This window comes from Lycium barbarum, chromosome 4, assembly GCF_019175385.1.
Source record: "Lycium barbarum isolate Lr01 chromosome 4, ASM1917538v2, whole genome shotgun sequence".
Classification (NCBI taxonomy): Eukaryota; Viridiplantae; Streptophyta; class Magnoliopsida; order Solanales; family Solanaceae; genus Lycium; species Lycium barbarum.
The window spans coordinates 61046685-61072335 of NC_083340.1; positions in this window are offsets into that span (position 1 = coordinate 61046685).

The window sequence follows — 25651 nt, forward strand, 5'->3', positions numbered from 1 at the left end:
TATAACATATCACATTAGCGGGACAGGACCCCGCTATGCCCATAATTATATACACAAAAGAATGAGTACCCAAAAGATATGGCTCCGAAGGAAATGGAGCTCTCTATGTAATCTCTGAATAGGCAGCTATGGATTAAGTCTGTCTCCCTGTGCACCTGCGGGCATGAAGCAGCGTCCACAAACAAAAGGACGTTAGTACGAAGAATGTACTGAGTATGTAAAGCATGAGCAACATCAATAAATAAGCATCATGAACAACAAATGAAATAGCATTGGAGGGGGAGACAATAATATCATCGTCATAGCACTTACCTGCCTTTCGTAGGACTTTCCATTTTTCATACGTATTGTACACCTACGTCATCATCCGTATTCCATAATAGTACTCGTACCATACTTGTGCTCATATTCGTATACATGTCCTTATTCGTATTCTTATACATAGTCTTTGCACATTCATATTCATATTATATACATAGTCATTTCATAGACATAGCATTTACATAGCATACCCGACCTCATAGGATCAGTGTTTCATACATACTTGGCCAACTAAGGCTCAAGGTTACTCATACCTGGCCCTACCAAGGCTTCAGGGTTATCCGTACCATCTGCAGAGGTGTGCGCGCGTTTCGTAATCGTATACATACTTTATACATATTCATATACATATATCCTACCCGGCGTTATAAGCTCGGGGTGTCATTATAGCCCTTCATAGGCATATGTAAGTATAATAGCCCGTAGGCACCTTTAGCATCATTATTATTATCATCGTCATCCCTATCATCATCATTTTCGCTACATCTATATCTTATGCTTACTCGTCATATGGGGTGCGTAGTATAATCGTAGCACATATCAAGGATCGTGAGCTTTTGAGCTCGGAGTGTCAATCATTTGAATACAACATACTCATATAGAAGATTTAAGAGTTTGGCCAAGGAACCATGCCTTATGAAAGAAGGGTTAGCCTTACATACCTTTTCGTCGGACTATTCTACACTTGCACGCTTCTGTTACACCTCGGAAATTTTTCCGTAACTTGTGTGATGAGTAGAACAATGAAGGACTTAAGTGTATGGTGTTTTACTGAGTCGGGAATGGCTAATTTTGCATTTTTGGAAATAATAAAGTTGCAGAAAATGTTTCACCCAGTGGTCGTATATGGCACTATACGGCCCGTAAAGTGATTTACGGACCGTATAGTGCAATCGTCTTTCATTGCGTCAAAAATCTCCAGTTTCTGTTAAGTGTTGAAATGGTTAAATACGACCACAGTGGACGACCTGTAAATCAAAATACGGTCCGTAAACTGCAGTTTACGACCACTGTTCATCCTGACAAAAATTCATTAAACATCAGCTTTTGAGTTATTAAAAGGAACTTAAGCCTCATTTTATTTCATTCTTCATTCATACAACTCAAGAACACTCTAGAACTCTCCAAATACTTCCTCCATAAGAATCCAAGAAAATCAAGGGAAAGCTAAAGATCAACAGCACAAAACCTATGAAATCAAGTGCAAGAACACATCAAGGGATCATCTAAGTCAAGTAATCTCCAAGAAGGTGAAACTAGGGTTTTGTCCAAAGTGAAGTATTGCAACTCAAGACTTGTTCAACAAACATCCAAGGTAAGTTCCATGATATATTCATGTTGTTCAAGGCATTGAAAGGCTTAGACACTTGAAATGTAGAAGAACATAGAAATGGGTCATTCTTAAGTGAATAGTGACATAAACGAATGATAGTGGAATTGAACTACGAATATTGGAGTGTTGTGAGTACAAATACGTTATAAATGATGTTTATATCATGAAACAAGCTTTAAATGCATGAAAATGCAAGGACGAGTCATAAGGCTAATTATGAGGGAAATTGGAGGAAAATGGTGGATTTTGCTAAATGTACATAAACGACGATTGTTGATTTCGTTATTGTGAGTAATGCTATGAATGTTGCGAGTTAATATAAAACATGGGAAAAATAGTATAAACAAGAGAAGCGTTGTCCGACTTCTCTTAGAATTAGCGACGCGTTCTTGTAGTTAGTATGCTAATGTTGATATGAATTCTTTATGAAGGTAACGACGCGATATTGAAGGAGAACGAGTGAGCGATATCTTAGCTAAACAACCAATGTATGTGAGGCTAGTCCCTTCTTTCTGATGGCATGAATCTTGTAGCACGAAATTCCTATTCTCTTCATGAGTTCTTATATTCCGAAAGGCTAAGAGTCTAACTCCTTAATGTCTATATAAGATGAGGAATACGATATGATGATGCTAGTATAATGATGATGTTATGCTAGTATAATGATGATGTTAATTATCGCTTACACTCACCTTATGTACTAGTTCCTTCAAGGTGAGGCAGAGTATCAATAGTTGTTCCATAATAGAATCGGGGGATCACGACCTTACGTCACCCCGATAGAGTAATGTTGATCTTGAGCCTTATGCATGTATTACAATGAGATAAGTATTTTATGATGAGTATATTTTTATTATGAGCATTTTATGATAAGCATGACATGAGCATTTCACACCGTGCCTAGTTGGTCGGGCAGTCACCGCCAAGGCGGGCAGCTATACGGATACACCATGACCTTCGGGCATGGGCAGACACCACTAGTGGGCGGCATAAAATGGTACCCCGGACGCGGGAGGCCCGGACGCGGGCTAATATTATTGATTATCACACCGTTCCGACATGGACGGGCAGCTTGCATATGATGCATATATGTTATGAGGATGAGTATGAGTAAGATGGCACGCATGATTTCCTTTATGATTATCAGACAGATCCAGATATTTGATGTTGATGTTATCACTATATTGTTGATGTTGTCTTTCATTGTTTATGCTTCTCATACTCAGTACAACATTCGTACTGACGTCCTTTCTTCGGACGCTGTGTTCATGCCCACAGGTAGACAGAGAGAAGAGCTTGGCCCAAATCCTCAGTAGCAGTCAGCTGGTTGAAAGCACTCCATCGTCCGGAGGTGCTTAGGATTATCCTTTTGGTATATATATATGCATATTTTGGGCACGACGGAGTCTTGTTCCGTCCATGTATATACAGTATGTTAATAGAGGCTCGTAGATACGCAGTGTGGGTTAGATGGTCTCACAAGACGTTTTCATATGCGTGTATATTATTTTGATGGCCGAAAGGCAATTGTATATAAAGTATTTATGTTTATTTAATTATGATTTTCCTACAACTGGTATGTAAATTGATAAAAGAATATTAAATGAGCAAGATAAGTAGGAGAGTGAGCGGTGCTCGGTAACTAGCTCCGGGTACCCGTCGCGGCCCCTAGCTGGGTCGTGACAGAAGTGGTATCAGAGCAGTTCGTCCTAGGAAGTGTCTACGAGCCGTGTCTAGTAGAGTCTTGTTTATGGTGTGTTGCGCGCCACGCTAATAAACAAGAGGCTACAGGGCATTTAGGAAACCGACCATCCTTCTTCTCATGAAATCGTGCGATAGAGCCATGCTTAGGATTATGTTATTCCTAAAAGTGCGTTATGGTTTCATAAAATGCCGCCAAAAGGAAAAGCTACATCTTCCCAGACGGGCAAAGCTACGACAAAGAGGCAGGCGGAAAGAGAGCCTCCGGCAAATGTAGAGGAAAGCGAATCGCAAAGTGAGGCCGCGCCCAATGTAGAAGAGCAGGGAGGAGCCTCAGCTCCGATTCCTCCACCGGGTGCTTCGGGTCAACAAGTGTCCGAGGCCATCCATTTATTGACACAATTGGTTGCCGCTCAGGCAGGAGGTTTGATCGCTCTTTTCAGTCAGGGCAGGGTTAGAGTTCGAGGGCCCCATGTTCTCAGTATCAGGGAGATTTTAGTCAGAGGAGACCTCCAGTACCGCGGTGTAGCCAGTGTGGCAAATTACATTACGGACGGTGTCGTCAGGGTTCGGATGCTTTTTATGCTTGCGGGCAAGTTGGTCACATGATGAGAGATTGCCCCTCAGCGAGAGATAGTGCTGGGACTCAGCCTACAGGTTCAGCAGCGGGTTCTTCTTCAGCAAGCACGACAGCACAGACTCCTCAGACTACAGCAGGTAGAGGCAGAGGTAGAGGGGGAGCATCTACTTCAGGTGCTGTTCAGCCCCGTGTGTATGCTTTAGCTGGGTGACAGGATCTCGAGTCTTCCCCAGATGTTGTCACAGGTACCCTGACTATATTGTCCGGTGACGTACATGCTCTGATTGATCCAGGTTCTACCTTCTCATATATTACTCCGTATATCGCTGATTGTGTTGGGGTGAAACCCGAGCCAATTAAACCTTTCGAAGTATTCACTCCAGTTGGTGATCCTGTAATAGCGAGGCAAGTATATAAGAACTGTGTAGTCATTAAACGTGATCGTCAGACAAAGGCTGATTTGATTGAACTTGAGATGATAGATTTTGACGTAATTATGGGTATGGACTGGTTGGCGTCATGCTATGCTAATGTTTGTTGCCGGACAAAGGTAGTTCGATTCAAATTTCCGGGAGAGCCCATACTCGAGTGGAAGGGTAATACAGTTTCCCCAAAGGGTAGGTTTATTTCCTAGCTTAAGGCGAGAAAGATGATAGCAAAGGGTTATATTTGTCATCTAGTTCGGGTTCATGACACGGAAGCGGAAGTGCCAACTTTCCAGTCTGTCCCGGTAGTGAATGAATTCCCAGATGTGTTTCCCGACGAGTTACCAGGCCTTCCTCCAAAAAGGGAAATCGATTTTGCTATTGATGTAGTACCCAACACCGAGCCTATTTCTATTCCTCCCTATCGAATGGCTCCAGCAGAGTTGAAAGAGCTAAAGGCACAGCTAAAAGACTTACTCGAGAAGGGTTTTATTAGACCCAGTTCATCACCATGGGGAGCACCGGTCTTGTTCGTGCGAAAGAAAGATGGGTCGCTACGAATGTGTATCGATTATAAACAGTTGAACAGGGTGACTGTGAAGAACAGATATCCCCTTCCCAGAATCGACGACTTGTTCGACCAATTACAAGGTGCTAAGTGGTTTTCTAATATAGACCTAAGATCGGGTTATCATCAAGTGAGGATCAGAGAAGAAGACATTCCCAAGACAGCCTTCAGAACGAGGTACGACCATTAAGAGTTCCGAGTGATGTCGTTTGGGTTGACAAACGCCCCGACGGTGTTCATGAATTTAATGAATAATGTGTTCAGGCCGTTCTTGGATCTTTTTGTGATAGTGTTTATCGACGATATCCTAGTATATTCTTGCACAGAGTCAGAACATGCAGATCATCTAAGAATTGTTCTTGGCGTTCTTCGAGATCGGGAATTGTATGCAAAGTTTTCGAAGTGCGAGTTCTGGCTAAAATCCATGGCATTTCTAGGTCATGTTATTTCAGATGATGGTATCCGAGTCGACACTCAGAAAATAGAAGCTGTGAAGACTTGGCCAAGGCCTACGACACCTACGGAAGTTCGTAGTTTTCTTGGGTTAGCAGGATATTACAGGTGATTTGTAGAGGGCTTCTCATCTATTTCAGCCCCATTGACGAAGTTAACTCAGAAGTTGGCTAAATTCCAGTGGGATGATGCCTGTGAGCGTAGTTTCCAAGAGTTGAAAAACAGGTTGACCTCAGCACCAGTGCTAACACTTCCAGAAGGGTCCGATGGCTATGTCGTATATTGTGATGCCTCCGGTGTGGGAATAGGATGCGTATTGATGCAGCATGGGAGAGTCATTGCATATGCCTCGAGACAGTTGCGACGGCATGAACAGAATTATCCGACTTATGATCTCGAATTGACCGCGGTTATCCATGCCTTAAAAATATGGAGGCACTACTTGTATGGTGTACGTGTTGACATCTATACGGACCACAAAAGCCTCCAATATATTTTCAAACAGAAGGAGTTGAACCTGCGGCAAAGGCGATGGTTAGAATTACTAAAGGATTACGATGTGAACATTCTATATCATCCAGGGAAGGAGAATGTAGTGGCAGATGCACTTAGCCGCCGATCGATGGGTAGTTTATGTGGAGTTCCTTCGAAAAAGCAGGAAATGGTTCGTGAGCTCCATCAACTACCAAGTCTCGGCGTACGTGCGACTGATGCAGGAGATGCAAGTATTAGCATCAATGACCCCACAGTTTCATCATTGTATCTAGAGGTGAAGGAACAACAATATGAGGATTCCCAGCTAAGCCATTATCGAGATCTAGCTCACGAAAAAGAAAACTCTCCATTCGATGTTTCCATAGAAGGGGTCCTTAGATATCGGGGCAGGTTATGTGTACCGGATGTGGCAAACTTACGCCAACGGATTTTAGAGGAAGCACATTATTCCCGGTATTCTATTCATCCAGGTGCAACCAAGATGTACCACGACCTTAAGTTGCTATATTGGTGGGATGGCATGAAGCAAGACATAGCAGGGTTTGTAGCCCAATGTCCAAATTGTCAGCAAGTGAAAGCCGAACATCAAAAGCCAGGAGGTTTATTGCAAGCAATGGAAATTCCTACGTGGAAATGGGAAGAAATTAATATGGATTTTGTGGTAGGATTACCCCGTACGCGAGGGAAGTATGATTCTATATGGACGATCGTGGACAGGCTCACAAAAGCAGCTCATTTTCTCCCCGTCAGGATTATATATTCAGCGGAGGATTATGCTAAATTGTATCTCAAGGAGATTGTACGACTTCATGGTATTCCTTGGGCCATTATCACGGATAGAGGGGCGCAGTTCACAGCCAAGTTCTGGAAGTCCTTTCAAGAAGGTCTAGGTACTCAAGTTAAGCTCAGCACGGCGTTCCACCCACAGACCGACGGGCAAGCCGAGCGCACTATTCAGACCTTAGAAGATATGCTACGAGCATGTGTGCTGGAATTCGGTGGTAGTTGGGATGAGCATTTGCCTCTTATTGAATTTGCCTATAATAACAGCTATCATTCCAGTATCCAAATGGCTCCGTATGAAGCCTTATACGGAAGAAAATGCAGATCTCCAATTGGATGGTTTGAAACCGGAGAAGTACAATTGATAGGCCCCGACTTGGTCCAACAAGTAGTTGAAAAGGTTAAAGTGATTCGAGACCGACTGTTAACAGCTCAAAGTCGCCAAAAGTCTTATGCGGACAACCGCCGACGGGATTTAGAATTTCAAGCTAATGATTGGGTATTCTTGAAAGTCTCGCCAATGAAGGGAGTAATGAGGTTCGACAAAAAGGGGAAATTGAGTCCAAGATACATTGGACTTTATCGAATCATCCGCAAGGTGGGTAGAGTAGCCTATGAGTTGGACTTGCCTTCAGAGCTCGAATCTGTACACCCAGTATTCCATGTTTCGATGCTCCGAAAGTGTATTGGAGACCCCACGAGGATTGTTCCGATTGATGATGTACAAGTGACAGAGAAGTTGACATACGAAGAGGTGCCCATTGCTATTTTGGATAGACAAGTGCGAAGGCTTCGGAAGAAAATGCAGATCTCCAATTGGATGGTTTGAAACCGGAGAAGTCCAATTGATAGGCCCCGACTTGGTCCAACAAGCAGTTGAAAAGGTTAAAGTGATTCGAGACCGACTGTTAACAGCTCAAAGTCGCCAAAAGTATTATGCGGACAACCGCCGACGGGATTTAGAATTTCAAGCTAATGATTGGGTATTCTTGAAAGTCTCGCCAATGAAGGGAGTAATGCGGTTCGGCAAAAAGGGAAAATTTAGTCCAAGATACATTGGACCTTATCGAATCATCCGCAAGGTGGGTAGAGTACCCTATGAATTGGACTTGCCTTCAGAGCTCGAATCTGTACACCCAGTATTCCATGTTTCGATGCTCCGCAAGTGTATTGGAGACCCCACGAGGATTGTTCCGATTGATGATGTACAAGTGACAGAGAAGTTGACATACGAACAAGTGCCCATTGCTATTTTGGATAGACAAGTGCGAAGGCTTCGGAATAAAAAGGTTGCCTCAGTCAAAGTGCTATGGCGGAACAATAATCGGGAAGAATGACTTGGGAAGTGGAGGAAAAGATGAAATATATGTACCCCCATTTGTTCCAATCCCCAGAAGAGATTCAAGATGAGACGTCGACGATATGAGGTATGAATGTTTTAGTTTTATGTTTTTGGTCGTGTGTGGCCATAAATATGCTGATATTGTGATATAGCCCTGTGAGGCGATGATATTATGGGTCGTTGTGGTAAATTGGTAGTGCCAAATTACAAAGGGAACTCTGGCAAAAATTTTCTAGAATCCCCGAGTGTCGAACATTCGAGGACGAATGTTCCAAAAGGGGGGAAGAATGTTACACCTCGGAAATTTTTCCGTACTTGTGTGATGAGTAGAACAATGAAGGACTTGAGTGTATGGTGTTTTACTGAGTCGGGAATGGCTAATTTTGCATTTTTGGAAATAATAAAGTTGCAGAAAAATTTTCACCCAGTGGTCGTAAATGGCACCATACGGCCCGTAAAGTGATTTACGGACCGTATAGTGCAATCGTCTTTCATTGCGTCAAAAATCTCAAGTTTCTGTTAAGTGTTGAAATGGTTAAACACGACCACAGTGGACGACCCGTAAATCAAAATACGGTCCGTAAACTGCAGTTTACGACCATTGTTCATCCCGACAAAAATTCATTAAACATCCGCTTTTGAGTTATTAAAAGGAACTTAGGCCTCATTTTATTTCATTCTTCATTCATACAACTCAAGAACACTCTAGAACTCTCCAAATACTTCCTCCATAAGAATCCAAGAAAATCAAGGGAAAGCTAAAGATCAACAACACAAAACCTATGAAATCAAGTGCAAGAACATATCAAGGGATCATCTAAGTCAAGTAATCCCCAAGAAGGTGAAACTAGGGTTTTGTCCAAAGTGAAGTATTGCAACTCAAGACTTGTTCAACCAACATCCAAGGTAAGTTCCATGATATATTCATGTTGTTCAAGGCATTGAAAGGCTTAGACACTTGAAATGTAGAAGAACACAGAAATGGGTCATTCTTAAATGAATAGTGACACGAACGAATGATAGTGGAATTGAACTACGAATATTGGAGTGTTGTGAGTACAAATACGTTATAAATGATGTTTATATCATGAAACAAACGTTAAACACATGAAAATGAAAGGACGAGTCATAAGGCTAATTATGAGGGAAATTGGAGGAAAATGATGGATTTTGCTAAATGTACGTAAACGACGATTGTTATTTTCGATATTGTGAGTAATGCTATGAATTTTGGGAGTTAATATAAAACATGGGAAAAATAGTATAAACAAGAGAAGTGCTGTCCGACTTCTCTTAGAATTAGCGACGCGTTCCTGTAGTTAGTATGCTAATGTTGATATGAATTCCTTATGAAGGTAATGACGCGATATTGAAGGAGAACGAGTGAGCGATATCTTAGCTAAATGACCAAGGTATGTGAGGCTAGTCTCTTCTTTCTGATGGCATTAATCTTGTAGCACGAAATTCCTATTCTCTTCATGAGTTCTTATAGTCCGAAAGGCTAAGAGTCTAACTCCTTAATGTCTATATAAGATGAGGAATACGATATGATGATGCTAGTATAATGATGATGTTAATTATCGCTTACACTCACCTTATGTACTGGTTCCTTCAAGGTGAGGCAGAGTATCAATAGTTGTTCCATAATGGAATCGGGGGATTACGACCTTACGTTACCCCGATAGAGTAAAGTTGATCTTGAGGCTTATGCATGTATTACAATGAGATAAGTATTTTAGGATGAGTATATTATTATTATGAGCATTTTATGATAAGCATGACATGAGCATTTCACACCGTGCCTAGTTGGCCGGGCAGTCACCGCCAATGCGGGCAGCTATACGGATACACCATGACCTTCGGGCATGGGCAGACACCACTAGTGGGCGGCATAAGATGGTACCCCGGACGCGGGAGGCCTGGACGCGGGCTAATATTATTGATTATCACACCGTTCCGACATGGACGGGCAGCTTGCATATGATGCATATATGTTATGAGGATGAGTATGAGTAAGATGGCACGCATGATTTCCTTTATGATTATCAGACAGATCCAGATATTTCATGTTGATGTTATCACTATATTGTTGATGTTTTCTTTCATTGTTTATGCTTCTCATACTCAGTACAACATTCGTACTGACGTCCTTTCTTCGGACGCTGTGTTCATGCCCACAGGTAGACAGAGAGAAGAGCTTGGCCCAGATCCTCAGTAGCAGTCAGCTGGTTGAAAGCACTCCATCGTCCGGAGGTGCTTAGGATTATCTTTTTGGTATATATATATGCATATTTTGGGCACGACGGAGTCTTGTTCCGTCCATGTATATACAGTATGTTAGTAGAGGCTCGTAGATACACAGTGTGGGTTAGATGGTCTCACAAGACATTTTCATATGCGTGTATATTATTTTGATGGCCGAAAGGCAATTTTATATAAAGTATTTTTGTTTGTTTAATTATGATTTTCGTACAACTGGTATGTAAATTGATAAAAGAATATTAAATGAGCAAGATAAGTAGTAGAGTGAGCGGTGCTCGGTAACTAGCTCCGGGTACCCGTCGCGGCCCCTAGCTGGGTCGTGACAGCTTCCTTCCAATGCTAGCGTCTATACCTTCATTAATATCATAACAATGGCCATTAGTCATTCACATTATGCACATTATCTAGATTCCTTAATTTGCCTCTAATTCACCCATATTCATGGTCATAACATCCAACTTCGTCCATTCGTCTAAAGTGTCTAGTTCATGATCTTAGTACCATTTATAATGCATTCATATCACAACACAACAACATTCATGATTCAATTCAAACTATTCCTCAACATATCACTATTTATCATTCATGACTTACTTGCCCATATTTTCTACAATCCATGTATTTCAACTCTTCAATACCTTAAACATCATGTAAAAATCATGAATCTTACCTTAGAAGTTGTAGGAACAAGCTTTGGTTAACAATACTCCACTTTGAGTAAAACCCTAGTTTTTCTCCATTTGGATTTCTTGACCTAGATGATCTTTCATGATGTTCTTACTCTTGATTCACCTTGTTTTACGTTGTTGATCCTCAAATATCCTTGAAAACTTGTATAATAAATGTAGAGAGAGGTTTTATAGAGAAGTGGTGTAATGTTGTAAAGAAATAAAACAAGTGTTGGTCCCTTTATTTAATGACTTGCAAAATCTGTGCTGAGGTGAACAGTGGTCGTCCATCATGGTTTACGGCCCGTATTGTAGTTTACGGACCGTCCCTCGCGATCGTCTTTAACCATTTCCAGAACCATAAGCTTTGGCTTCTTGCATGGTGATTTACGACCATGGTTTACGGGCCGTAAATCACTTTACAGTCCGTCCTCCAGGTCGTATTTTACCATTTCTCGGCTGCCAGAAAGATGAAGCCTTGCATGGCAGTTTACGACCTGCTAGCTTACGGACCGTATACCAGTTTACGGTCCGTCCTAACACTTTATGACCACTGGGCAGTTGCAATTCTGCAACTTCCCTTATTTCTTAGACTTCTCATTTTAATCACCCACGTCCATGCACATGCATTGCTCACCTTATATCTCATCTTAATTTAGCCAACTTTCTCGTCTCACATCGGATACCTTCGAAATCTCGCCTAAGGTCATCAAACGTCGTTTCTTGCTCATGGACATCATGCACTCATACTTATCACTAGTTCGTTCACTTACGTACCAACGGAAATTTTTTCCGAGGTGTAACATTCTTCCCCCCTTAAGAACATTCGTCCCCGAATGTTAAAGTGCTCGGGAATTCTACAAAAATTTTGCCAGAGTTTCCCTTATAATATGGCGCTACCATCCTGCCACAACAACCCATAATATCGATGCCACACAGGGCCACAACATAACAACATAAAATTTTGGCCACACATGACCCAAAAGAATAAAAGGAAAATATACATACCTTATGATCTTGACGTCTCATCTTGGGCTTCTTCCAAGGGCTGAAATAAATGTGGGTATTTGGATCGCATACTTTCTTCTGCTTCCCATGTCATCTCGTCTCGTTTACTTCTTCTCCATAAAACCTTAACCGAGGCCACCTCTTTGTTTCTAAGCCTCCGTACTTGCCTGTCTAATATGGCAATGGGTACCTCTTCATAAGTCAATTTCTCTGTCACTTGCACATCATTTCCTGGGAAGATCCTAGTTGGATCTCCAACACATTTTCGAAGCATCGAGACATGAAATACTGGATGGACTGACTCCAATTCCAGAGGTAGATCTAACTCATCGGCCATTTTGCCTATTTTGCACACAATCTCATATGGTCCAATATACCAGGGACTAAGCTTCCCCTTTTTACCAAATCTCATAACGCCTTTCATTGGCGACACTTTCAAGAATACCCAATCCTTCACTATGAACTCCAAGTCTCTTCGACGATTATCCGCATAGGACTTCTGACGACTTTGGCCTGCTAACAACCGATCTTGTATAAGCTTGACTTTCTCTATAGCTTGCTGGACCAAGTCTGGCCCTATCAATTTATTTTCTCCGGTTTCAAACCACCCAATTGGGGATCTACACTTTCGCCCATATAAAGCTTCATACGGTGCCATTTGAGTGCTGGAATGATAACTATTATTGTAAGCAAATTCAATGAGTGGCAAATGATCATCCCAATTTCCTCCAAAATCTATCATACATGCTCGTAACATATCCTCAAGAGTCTGAATAGTACGTTCAGCTTGTCCATCGGTCTGGGGATGAAATGCCCTTCTAAGGAAAACTCGGGTCCCTAAACCCTCTTGGAAAGACCTCCAAAACTTAGCTGTAAACTGAGTCCCTCTGTCGGAGATAATAGATATCGGGACGCCATGTAGTTTTACTATCTCTTTAAGATAAAGCTTCGCATAATCTTCTGCCTCATAGGTCGTCCTGACCGGTAAGAAATGAGCTGACTTGTTGAGTCTATCCACAATCACCCATATGGAATCATACTTACGTCGAGAACGGGGTAAGCCTGAAATGAAGTCCATGTTAATCACTTCCCACTTCCAAGTTGGGATTTCTATAGCTTGCAACAATCCACCCGGCTTTTGGTGTTCAATCTTCACTTGTTTGGCAATTAGGACACAGAGCTACGAATTCCGCTATATCTTTCTTCATCCCATTCCACCAATATATAGACTTAAGATCACGATACATCTTCGTCGCTCCGGGGTGAACAGAATAACGGGAACTATGAGCTTCTCTCAAAATCTGGTGGCGTAAACTTGCCACATCGGGAACACATAATCTTCCTCTACATCGGAGAACTCCGTCTCCTGAAATGCCAAATGATGACTCATTTTTCTGAGGGATTTTATTTCTGTACTGCATTAGCATGGGATCCTCATATTGTCGCTCTTTCACTTCTGCTACTAGCGACGAGACTGCTGTATTCTGGATAGTAGCTCCGCTGCTACCTGAGTCCACTACTCGGACTCCTAGGCTAGCTAACTGTTGAAGCTCACGGGCCATCTCTTTCTTTTCTGGTCATACATCACTTAGACTTCCCATCGACCTACGGCTAAGAGCATCAGCCACGACTACCTTTCCGGGGTTGTACAGGATCTCAACATCATAGTCTTTTAGCAACTCTAGCCATCGTCATTGCCGCAAATTTAACTCTTTCTGCTTGAAGATGTATTGAAGACTCTTATGATCTGTGTAAATATCTACGTGGACACCATATAAGTAATTTCTCCATATCTTTAATTAATGGACCACCGCAGCCAATTCTAAGTCATGGGTAGGATAATTCTGCTCATATTTCCGCAATTGCCTTGAAGCATACGCAATCACTTTGCCATGTTGCATCAACACACAGCCTAGCCCAACACCTGAAGCATCGCAATACACAACGTATCCTTCCAATCCCTCTGGAAGTGTCAGAACTGGGGCAGAAGTCAACCGACCCTTTAACTCTTGGAAACTACATTCACAAGCATATGTCAATTGAAACTTGGCTGATTTCTGTGTCAACTTTGTGAGTGGTGCAGAAATAGAGGAAAAACCTTCAACGAACCTCCTGTAATAACCTGCTAAGCCCAGAAAGCTACGAACCTCTGTAGGAGTTGTGGGTCATGGCCAAGTCTTCACGACCTCAATCTTTTGACTATCCACTCGAATACCATCGGCTGCCACAATATGCCCTAAAAATGCCATTGAGTTCAAACAGAACTCACATTTGGAAAATTTTGCAAAAAATTCTCGATTTCGAAGAACTCCAAGGACAATACGCAAATGATCCGCATGTTCTGCTTCGGATCTAGAATACACCAAAATATTATCAATGAATACGATTACAAATAAGTCCAGAAAGGACCTGAACACATTATTCATCAAATCCATAAATACCGCTGGCGCATTAGTTAGCCCAAATGACATCACCCAGAATTCAAAATGACCATATCTCGTTCTGAAGGCTGTCTTAGGGATATCTTTCTCCCTAACTCTCACTTGATGATACCCGGACCTCAAATCAATCTTTGAAAACCATTTGGCGCCTTGCAATTGATCAAACAAGTCATCAATCCTTGGGAGAGGATATTTATTCTTAATCGTTACTTTATTCAATTGTCTATAATCAATGCACATTCTCAGGGAGCCATCTTTCTTTCGGACGAACAATATGGGTGCTCCCCACAGGGATGAACTAGGCCTAATGAAGCCTTTATCAAGCAAGTCCTTCAATTGCTCCTTCAACTCTTTCAATTCTGCGGGTGCCATTCTATATGGAGGAATATATATAGGTGTGGTGCCTGGAAACACATAAATGGTAAAATAAATCTCCCGTTCGGGAGGAAGGCCTGGAAGCTCTTCCGGGAACACATCCGGAAATTCATTCACTACGGGAACTGACTGAAGAGTCGACGATTCAGCTTCTACATCTTGAACTCGCACTAGATGATAAATACATCCTTTCGTGATCATCTTCCTTGCCTTTAGATAGGAAATAAATATACCTTTTGGGGATGCCGCATTACCTTTCCATTCTAAGACTGGTTCTCCCGGAAACTGGAAATGAACCATCTTCATTCGGCAATCAACATTGGCATAACAAGAAGCCAACCAATCCATGCCCATAATAACATCAAAATCTGCCATTTCTAGCTCATGCAAATCAATCATGGTACGACGGTCACAAATCGTGACTATACAATCCCTATATACTCGGCTAGCTATTACCGATTCACCTACGGGTGTGGACACCTAAAAAGGGTTGATCGACTCCGGCTCAACTATAAATTGACCTGAAATATAAGGAGTAACATATGATAACTTGGAGCCCGGATCAATCAAAGAATATACATCATGAGAGAATACCGATAATATACCTGTGACCACGTCAGGAGAAGACACTATATCTTGGCGTCCAGCCAAGACATAAATACGGTGCTGAGGGCCGCTAGTACTGGGACCTCTGCCTCTACCTCTACCATGGTCGACTGGCGCATGTGAACCTGGCCCCGTAGGGCGTACAGATGCCGAAGATCCAGCTACCGACCCTGATGGTTGGGTCCTACCTCTACCATGTACTGAGGGGCAATCACGCATAATATGGCCTGGTCGACCACATGAATAGCAAACATCTGAACCCAATCGGCATTGACCCCAATGCGACTTCCCACACTGGGAACATCGTGGTATAGGTGGCCTTGACTGGCCTGAATCACCTCGAAACTGGGACCCCAAATAACTCTGACTTGGCCCGGGATGAGTAGATCTATCAAGGCTCTGGCCTGAAAATCGTGGAGGTGCACTGGTCATAGAATAGCCCGAATGTCTACGGAACTGTTGCCTGTGTCCGCCTCTGGACTCACTTATTGGGCCCGAAGATCTGGCCCTCTTGCTATGTCCCCTATCATATTCACGTTCACTTCTCCGCTGCTGTAGGCTTTCCTCTAAGTTCTGAGCATGTGCCTGAATGCGTGCAATATCCATACCGTCCTGAAGGGACGCAGTCAAGCATTTGTCCATGAGATGGGGCCCTAGGCCCTTTACAAATCGGTGTACCCTGTCGCCCATATCTGCTACCATGGCCGAAGCATACCTGGCCAAGGTGTTAAAACGGAGGCTATACTCTAGGGCACTCATACTGCCTTGCCTCAAATTTAAGAATTTTTCGGCCCTAGCTCGCCGAACTTTTGGGGGCATATAATGACGGAGAAAAGCATCAACAAACTCTTGCCATACCGGGGGAGGTGCATTTGCTCCCCGTGAAGCCATCCATACCGTATACCACTGAATCGAGACATCTCTCAATCTATATGACTCCACTGACTCAGTGTCCGAAGCATGTATCAACCGGAGCGTCCTTAGCATACCATCAATAAAGTCCTGGGGATCCTCCTCCGGTTTTGACCCAAAGAATTCCGGAGGGTTCAAAGTAATGAAATCACGGGCTCTTGCACTAACAGCCCTATCAGTATACCCTGAACTGTGCCTCTGAGCCTGGGCTGCAACCAATTGAGTCAATAAAGTAATGGCCTCTTTTACATCTTGGCCTGAAGCATTTGGTGGAGGAGCTGGAGGTGCTGGAGCTGGGGCTGAGGCTTCCTCACGCTCCGCAGAGACGGGCACTGTTTGGGAGGACTGAGATTGAGCCGCACCCTGGGACTCACTCTCCTCTACTACCGGTGGCGGTGCTTTCTTAGCCAGCTTCTCTGCCACCGTCTTGCCCTTTTGGGCTGCCGTAGTCTTTCCCTTTCTAGGGATCTCTGAAATACACAACACACGATTTAGCCACAGGAATTTCCTACATCGTAGCTCTATCGCACGATTCTTATGAAGAAACAAGGTCATTATTCCTAAAATGTCCGCAAATTCTTGTTTATAAGTGTGGCGCGCAACACACCCATAACCAAGACTCTACTAGCCACGGCTCATAGACACACCCTAGGACTGAACTGCTCTGATACCACTTTTGTCACGACCCGACTCGGGGCCGCGACGAGCACCCGGTGCTAGCCCACCCGGGCACCCACTTAACTTACTCTTATGCTTACATCTAGGTGAGCCACATAATTATACATGCATTTCCATTCATTCGTCAACTAGTCCCATTTGGACAACATCACATTTATATCATCATAGGCATCTATGCCACATCAATGTACATGGGCCAACGTGGCCGACAAAATTATATACAAAACATAGGCCGACAAGGCCAAACACATCTACCCATACACACACATGTCTACGAGCCTCTAAGAGTATAACATATCACATTAGCGGGACAGGACCCCGCTATGCCCATAATTATATACACAAAAGAATGAGTACCCAAAAGATATGGCTACGAAGGAAATGGAGCTCTCTATGTAATCTCTGAATAGGCGGCTATGGATCAAGTCTGTCTCCCTGTGCACCTGCGGGCATGACACAGCGTCCACAAACAAAAGGACGTCAGTACGAAGAATGTACTGAGTATGTAAAGCATGAGAAACATCAATAAATAAGCATCATGAACAACAAATGAAGTAGCATAGGAGGGGGAGACAATAATATCATTGTCATAGCACTTACCTGCGTATTGTACACCTACGTCATCATCCGTATTCCATAATAGTACTCGTACCATACTTGCGCTCATATTCGTATACATGTCCTTATTCGTATTCTTATACATAGTCTTATCACATTCATATTCATATTATATACAGTCATTTCATATACATAGCATTTACATATTATACCTGACCTCATAGGATCGGTGTTTCATACATACTTGGCCAACAAAGGCTCAAGGTTACTCATACCTGGCCCTACCAAGGCTTCAGGGTTATCCGTACCATCTGTAGAGGTGTGCGTGGGTTTCGTAATCGTATACATACTTTATACATATTCATATACATATATCCTACCCGGCGTTATAAGCTCGGGGTGTCATTATAGCCCTTCATAGGCACATGTAAGTATAATAGCCTGTAGGCACCTTTAGCATCATTATTATTATCATTGTCATCCCTATCATCATCATTTTCGCTACATCTATATCTTATGCTTACTCGTCATATGGGGTGCGTAGTACAATCGTAGCACATATCGAGGATCGTGAGCTTATAAGCTCGGAGTGTCAATCATTTGGATACAACATACTCACATAGAGGATTTAAGAGTTTGGCCAAGGAACCATGCCTTATGAAAGAAGGGTTAGCCTTACATACCTTTTCGTCGGACTATTCGACACTTGCACGCTTCATTTCAATGCTAGCGTCTATACCTTCATTAATATCATAACAATGGCCATTAGTCATTCACATTATCCACATTATCTAGATTCCTTAATTTGCCTCTAATTCACCCATATTCATGGTCATAACATCCAACGTCGTCCATTCGTCTAAAGTGTCTAGTTCATGATCTTAATACCATTTATAATGCATTCATATCACAACACAACAACATTCATGATTCAATTCAAACTATTCCTCAAAATGTCACTATTCATCATTCATGACCTACTTGTCCATATTTTCTACAATCCATGTATTGCAACTCTTCAATACCTTAAACATCATGTAAAAATCATGATTCTTACCTTAGAAGTTGTAGGAACAAGCATTGGTTAATAATACTCCACTTTGAGTAAAACCCTAGTTTTTCTCCATTTGGATTTCTTGACCTAGATGATCTTTGATGATGTTCTTACTCTTGATTCACCTTGTTTTATGTTGTTGATCCTCAAATATCCTTTAAAACATGTATAATAAATGTAGAGAGAGGTTTTAGAGAGAAGTAGTGTAATGTTGTAATGAAATAAAACAAGTGTTGGTCCCTTTATTTAATGACTTGCAAAATCTGTGCTGAGGTGAACAGTGGTCGTCCATCATGGTTTACGGCCCGTATTGCAGTTTACGGACCGTCCCTCGCGATCGTCTTTAACCATTTCCAGAACCAGAAGCTTTGGCTGCTTGCATGGTGATTTACGACCATGGTTTACGGGCCGTAAATCACTTTACGGTCCGTCCTCCAGGTCGTATTTTACCATTTCTCGGCTGCCAGAAAGATGAAGCCTTGCATGGCAGTTTACGACCTGCTAGTTTACGGAGCGTATACCAGTTTACGGTCCGTCCTAGCACTTTACGACCACTGGGCAGTTGCAATTCTGCAACTTCCCATATTTCTTAGACTTCTCATTTTAATCACCCACGTCCATGCACATGCATTGCTCACCTTATATCTCATCTTAATTTAGCCAACTTTCTCGTCTCACATCGGATACCTTCGAAATCTCGCCTAAGGTCATCAAACGTCGTTTCTTGCTCATGGACATCAGGCACTCATACTTATCACTAGTTCGTTCACTTACGTACCAACGGAAAATTTTTCCGAGGTGTAACAAAAACGCTGCCACGGTACCTGACCCAACACACACCTATAAATACCCCTCTAACCCATTAATTTTCATCATTTTTCATCATTTTCTCATCCCCCACACATCTTGAGAGTTCTATAATTTTCCATCACTTTCCATCTTCCATAACATTCCATAATCCTCCATAATCCTTCACAACCTTCCATAATCTTCCATAGCCTTTCCAAATTATTAAGCGAGAACACCAACATCAAAACCTCAAATAAAATCCATGGAAGATAATTGTTCTTGTTTCTCTTCAAGGCGATGATGAACTCGATTTTGGAAAAGGGTGAATAGAGTGACGTTCTTCTACTATAAGGTATGTTCTTCCTATTATTTACATGATTGAGGTGATGTAAAGGTTTAGCAAGTCTTAGAGAGGAAAGAATCATAAGAGAAAAACCATAAAGTGTTAAATTGAAGTTGATGGCCATAAGGTGAATTTGAAAGGAGATTTTGGACTAATTTGAGATTAAATTGAATATAATTCTTTAATTATGGTATGGTGACATATGGTTATGGTTAGTTGAGAAATTTGGAAACTATCGTGTGGGATATTTTATGGAGCCTATTGTTGAGAATATTGTGGTTGATGTTGGTATTGTTGTTATAGTTGTTGGTTGCTGGATTATAATTTCGAGCTAGGCATATAAACAAGGAAGATGCTGCCCGATTTTCGACAGGATATAAAGTAGTTTAATTCGAAAGCTCAGTACGAGTATATGACGATAAGTCTAACGATAGTATGAATTCCTTTGAATGTAGAATTACGAGCTCGGAGGGATAAGCTGTTACACCTCGAAAATTTCCCCGCGAACGTACCACGAATAGACTAACGGAGAATATGGGTATATGATGTTTTAAGGAGAAGGGAACGACGTTTGAAGACCTTAAGTAAGATTTCAAAGGCAATGGGAACAAGAGATAGGTTATGCTCCACAATGGCTAAATTATAGGTTTTGAAGACTTGAAAGTCGCAGATTTGCACTTTGGCCCAGTCGACCGTAAAGTGAAATACGGACCGTAAAGTGGTATACGGCCCGTAAACCACCATGTCGTATTTCAACTCACAAAACATCAACTTTCTGTCAAATGTTTAAATGGTTAAATACGACTTGGAATACGGACCGTAAATTGAAATACGGCCTGTAAACTGCGATTGTAAATCACCATAATCCCCAGTATACCTTTCTGGTTTTGATATGCTTAAATACGACCATGATATACGGCCCGTAAAATGGAATATGGACCGTAAACTGGGTTTACGACCGCTGTGCACTTTAGTCACTGTTCATTTCGGATTAGATTTTAAGTCATTAAAAGGAGACCTAAGCTCATTCAATTCATTTCATCTCCATGATATTTCTCTCTAGAAACCTCAAGAATGCTCTCTACTTTTCATCACAAGAAAAACAAAGGAAATCCATGATCAATAACACCAAACCCATGAAATAAAGTGTATGAAACCTAACTAAAGTTCATCTTTCTCAAGAAAACCCAAAGGAAGTGAAGTAGGGTTTTGGTGCTAGAGGTGAAACTCCACTCAAGACTTGTTCAACAATCATCTAAGGTAAGTTTCATGACTAGACCATGTTGTTTAAGGTATTGGAAGGTTAAGATACTTGAATTGTAGAAAGACATAGGAAATGGGTCATTAATGAGTGAATAGTGTCATGTTTGGATGGTAGTTGGATTGAATCATAAATGTTGGGGTGTTGTGATTATGAATACGTTATAAATGATATTTAGGCCATGGAAATAAGTGTGAAACATGAGGAAACGCGATAGTAAGCTATAACCATAAATGTGGAGAAATTGAGGAGGAATGGTGGATTGTGGTCAATGTATATGAATGATGATTGTTGATTGCAATATCGTGAATGTTGTTGTGAGTGTTGGGAGTTGATATAGAATATGGGGAAAGCAGTATAAACGAAGGAAGTGCTGCCCAATTTTCCTTAGCTTTAGAACGTGTGCATTAAAGGAGAACACGCAAGCAATAGCTTAGTTAAACGTCAAAGGTATGTAAGGCTTATTCCTTTCTTCAAAGGCATGAATCTTTCAAACTTTCCATGGTCCTCCTATATGATGGAACTTATGAGTCCTTAGATATAGTAAATTACATACGAGCATGATAATGATGATAATGAGTTGAAGTATAGAGATTCGATAGTTCATGAAATGATGATCCCGTAACACTGATGATGTCATTATTGTTAACACTCACCTTATGCACTTTTTCCTTCGAGGTGAGGCAAGATACCTCTAAATTCTCATAATATAATCGGGGGTTTACGACCTTACGTCACCCCGACATAGCTATGGTTGTCTTCAAAGTCTAATGTATGCTCTAATGCCAAATGTGAAATGATGTAAAGTCATGGTATGTTATAAGATGATCAATAATGCTAGATTATAATATGCCTATGTTATGTAATGAATATGTCAAGCTATGATGAGATTGAGATACGTTCATGAGATGTGTAATAGTGATGGTTAAGGATTGATTTTGTGATGATGAGATTCCACCGTGCCTAGATGGTCGGGCATGTCACAGCTAAGGCGGGCTGCATATGGTTCCACCGTGCCTAGATGGCCGGGCATGTCACCGCTAAGGCGGGCTGCGATGTTACACCGAGCCTAGAGGGGCCGGGGATGATCACCACTAGTGGGCGGCATATGATGGTTACCCAAACGCGGGATAACGATGAGATATGTGATGTGACAAGATATGTGATATGATGAGAAATGTAATGTGACGAGATATGTGATGTGATGACATATGTACCATGTTTATGTAAAATATGATATATGTAAAAAATGTATTTGCTTATGACACTCTTGCAGGTTATATCTTTCTCTCATGGCTCACGATCCTCCTATTATATTTATTTCATTCTTGTCTTGCATAATCAGTACAATATTCGTACTGACGTCCGTTTTCTTTGGACGTTGTGTTCATGCCCACAGGTAGACAGGGAGGAGAGCTCGACCCAGATTCGTAGTAGCTGTCAGCCGATTGAAAGCACTCCTTTGTTCCGAAGGTGCTTGATTATTCTTTTGTGTATATTTGTATATGTTGGGCTCGACGGGGTCCTGTCCCGTCTATGCGTTTTATACTCCAGTAGAGGCTCGTAGATACACAGTGTGGGTTATGTGGTCTGATAAGGTCACTATGGTGTAATTGTATATATTATTTTGTTAGCCTAAAGGTCTTATGTATATGAAACTATTTATGTTCACAAATGAAGGGTGACTTTCTTATGATTTGAGTATAAAATCGATAAAGAGTGGTTAATGAGCATGATGAGTAGTAGAACGAGCAGTGCTCGGTGGTTAGCCCCGGGTACCCGTCGCGGCCACTAGCTGGGTCGTGACAAAAGCGTAGGTATTAGGAGGCCGGACATGTATGTTAAGGCTAGACCCTTTCTTTCCAAAGGCATGATTCCTTTCTTGTGAACCCATACATGTTTCCTAAAATGTCCTTATTCTCAAAAGCTAGAGATTCATGATTCTTAGAGTTCTTATGATGCTAAAGATAAGTATGTTTTATGATGACGATGATCCTATTTCTAGAAATTCCTATGTTATAATTCCCTACACATTTTTCATAACCTCCTTACTTCCAAAAGTTAGAAGTTCATGATTCTTAAAAGTTGCTTATGATGCTAAAGATGAGATATTTTCCATGATGAGCATGATGATGATGATTTTAATCCTAAAAATCCCAAAGCTTGTGATTTTAATGTTATTATGAGATTATTGATCTTACTTCATGATTTCCTTGATTTTATTCATTATTATTGATCTCTCCTTCTAGTAATTGTTCCTTCAAGGTGAGAAATAGCAATGATGATTATTGTATAATATAATCGGAGGTTACCGACCTTACGTCACTCCAATAGAGTCGTAGCTTTTGATTTGGCTCTCATGCATGCTTATGTTATGTATGATTACACCGTGTCTAAATGGCACGGGCAGACACCACTACACTGGGCGTAGTGGCTGGCTTATAGATTATGATAACACTGTGTCTGTATGGCACGGGCTGACACCACTAGTGGGCGGCGAGTGATTTTTACCCCGGATGCGGGAGGCCCGGACGCGGGCTAATGTTTATGCTATGTATATGTATATGAGAATTGTTTCTTAAAGTTAAGCATGCATGGTATCCACCTTAAGAGGAAATCAGATGTACAGGTTATTCCCCTATTTCATGTTATGCTCTATATTTTTCATTATGTTATTTTCCATGTTCGGTATCTCTTACTATGTTACTATTCTTACCTTACATATTCAGTACACTATTCGTACTGACATCTTTTCTTGTGGACACTGCGTTCATGCCCGCAGGTTCAGGTAGCCAGCCGAGTGAGCCAAACCTGTAAGACCTCTCCTCCGTCTCAGCCAGCGAGCTCCATTTGGACCGAAGGTTCAGCCTTTTGGTATGCTATCTTGCTAATGTATATATATGGGTATGGCAGGGCCTTGTCCTGTCCTTTCTACAGTCTGTATTCTACAGAGGTCTGTAGACCATTGTGTATAGTGGGGATGTCATGTGGCTTTAGTTGTTTTCTCACTTTTGGGGTACAATGTAAATATTGACCGAGTCGGTCTGCGTCACCATCTTTGTTCGTATGCTTATATATAGGTATATTCACATGCATCATTTATAGCAGATGGTATCGATCGAATATAAGTTGAAACGGGCCACCAGGTTACTTTGTTTGGAGTAAGAACGAGTTTGGGGGTGCTTCATCCGTAGTGGTCGGGCACTCGTCACGGTCCATAGGTTTGGGTCGTGATAAAAGTGGTATCAGAGCTGTTCGTCCTAGGGATTATCTATGGGCCTTGTCCGGTAGGGTCCTGTTTATGGGTTTGAAGCCGGCCACAATTATAAACAGGAGGCTGCAGGGCATTTAGGAATCATTGACCTTTCCTTATATCGTAAATCGTGCGATAGAGCCAGAGTCTAGGAAAGATTATTTCTAACCCTCTTTACCTGTAGGTAAGCACAGATTGATAAAGATCAAGAGATCAACCTCAAACAATGGGGGTGCTAAGAAGATCCCTAGAGTAGATTCAGGACCACAGGCTCCGGGACTGAGCACGAGGAGCCTTAGCTATTCCATCGAGACTGATCCCTCTGCGGACCCCGCCACGATTCCCCCAGAATTTCTGACTTCTACAGAGGAGGATCCATCGGAGGACAGCTATGACACGGACCCGTCTGAGGGTTCATATGGGACGCTAGAGGAGGTTATTTTCGAGACTGTACTAGAGTTGACTCCCGCAGCTACTCCTATGGCAGAGCACTATGTCAGGCCAGCTACGCCTGAGAGTGTTACTGATTATTCTAGCCCATTATCTTGGCCGTCAGTAAGCCAGGAGCTGCTCGAATATCCGTATCCCTCAGACTCAGATGAGAGAGATAAGGAGGGCCAGACTAGCAGATGGCGGGAGGGTAATGAGGAGGACAGTTCACTTTATAGCCCTCCAGACCAAGCTCAAGACAGGTCGACTGCAGGTATATGAGTTCTTTACTAAAATTTCTTATGTGTGTACAATTATTGCAGGATATCATTAATAGGTGACAAATAGGAGTCTTAGAGGAACCTATAACCAAAGTACTTATGGATAACTGCGACTAAGATGTTTTGGCCACTACTAGGAATCTTAAATTTAGGAATGGAAGAAATTCGTGTGTTGATCGATGGTTATTATTAAGAGTTCCGAAGGCTAAACCAACATTTGCTCGGTCAGGAAAGTAAGGGATCTTTCCAATCCGGAGGGACATGCATTACAGGAATTTTATTGGGATCCATTAGAACTTTAACTTTTTCTAGGTCATGCAATAAAGGTCACGTAGCAGAGTGGATGCGATCGTACCAGCACTAACGCACCGGATCCCATAAGGACTCTAAAGTTAAGCGTGCTGGGGTGAGAGTAATACTAGGATGGGTGACCCCCTTGGAAGTATACTAAGAGTCCTGCAATTTGGACATAAGAGAAGGATGAGGGACTAGAATAGCCGCAGGGAAACTAGAAGTATGTGAGACCCATGGTTGGAAATTCTAGAAGATCGCGAAGGATGAGGCGTACGAGGTCAAAGAAGAGAAAGAAGGTGTGTCATAGCTCCAGAATTAGGACGAGTTCAAATAGTACTAAATATACCTTATAGGTAAGGCGTTAGTAAAGATGTATATACATGATATTTTATGTGGAGTTATGTAAATTAGTATATGCGCCCCGGTAGTCGATATTGC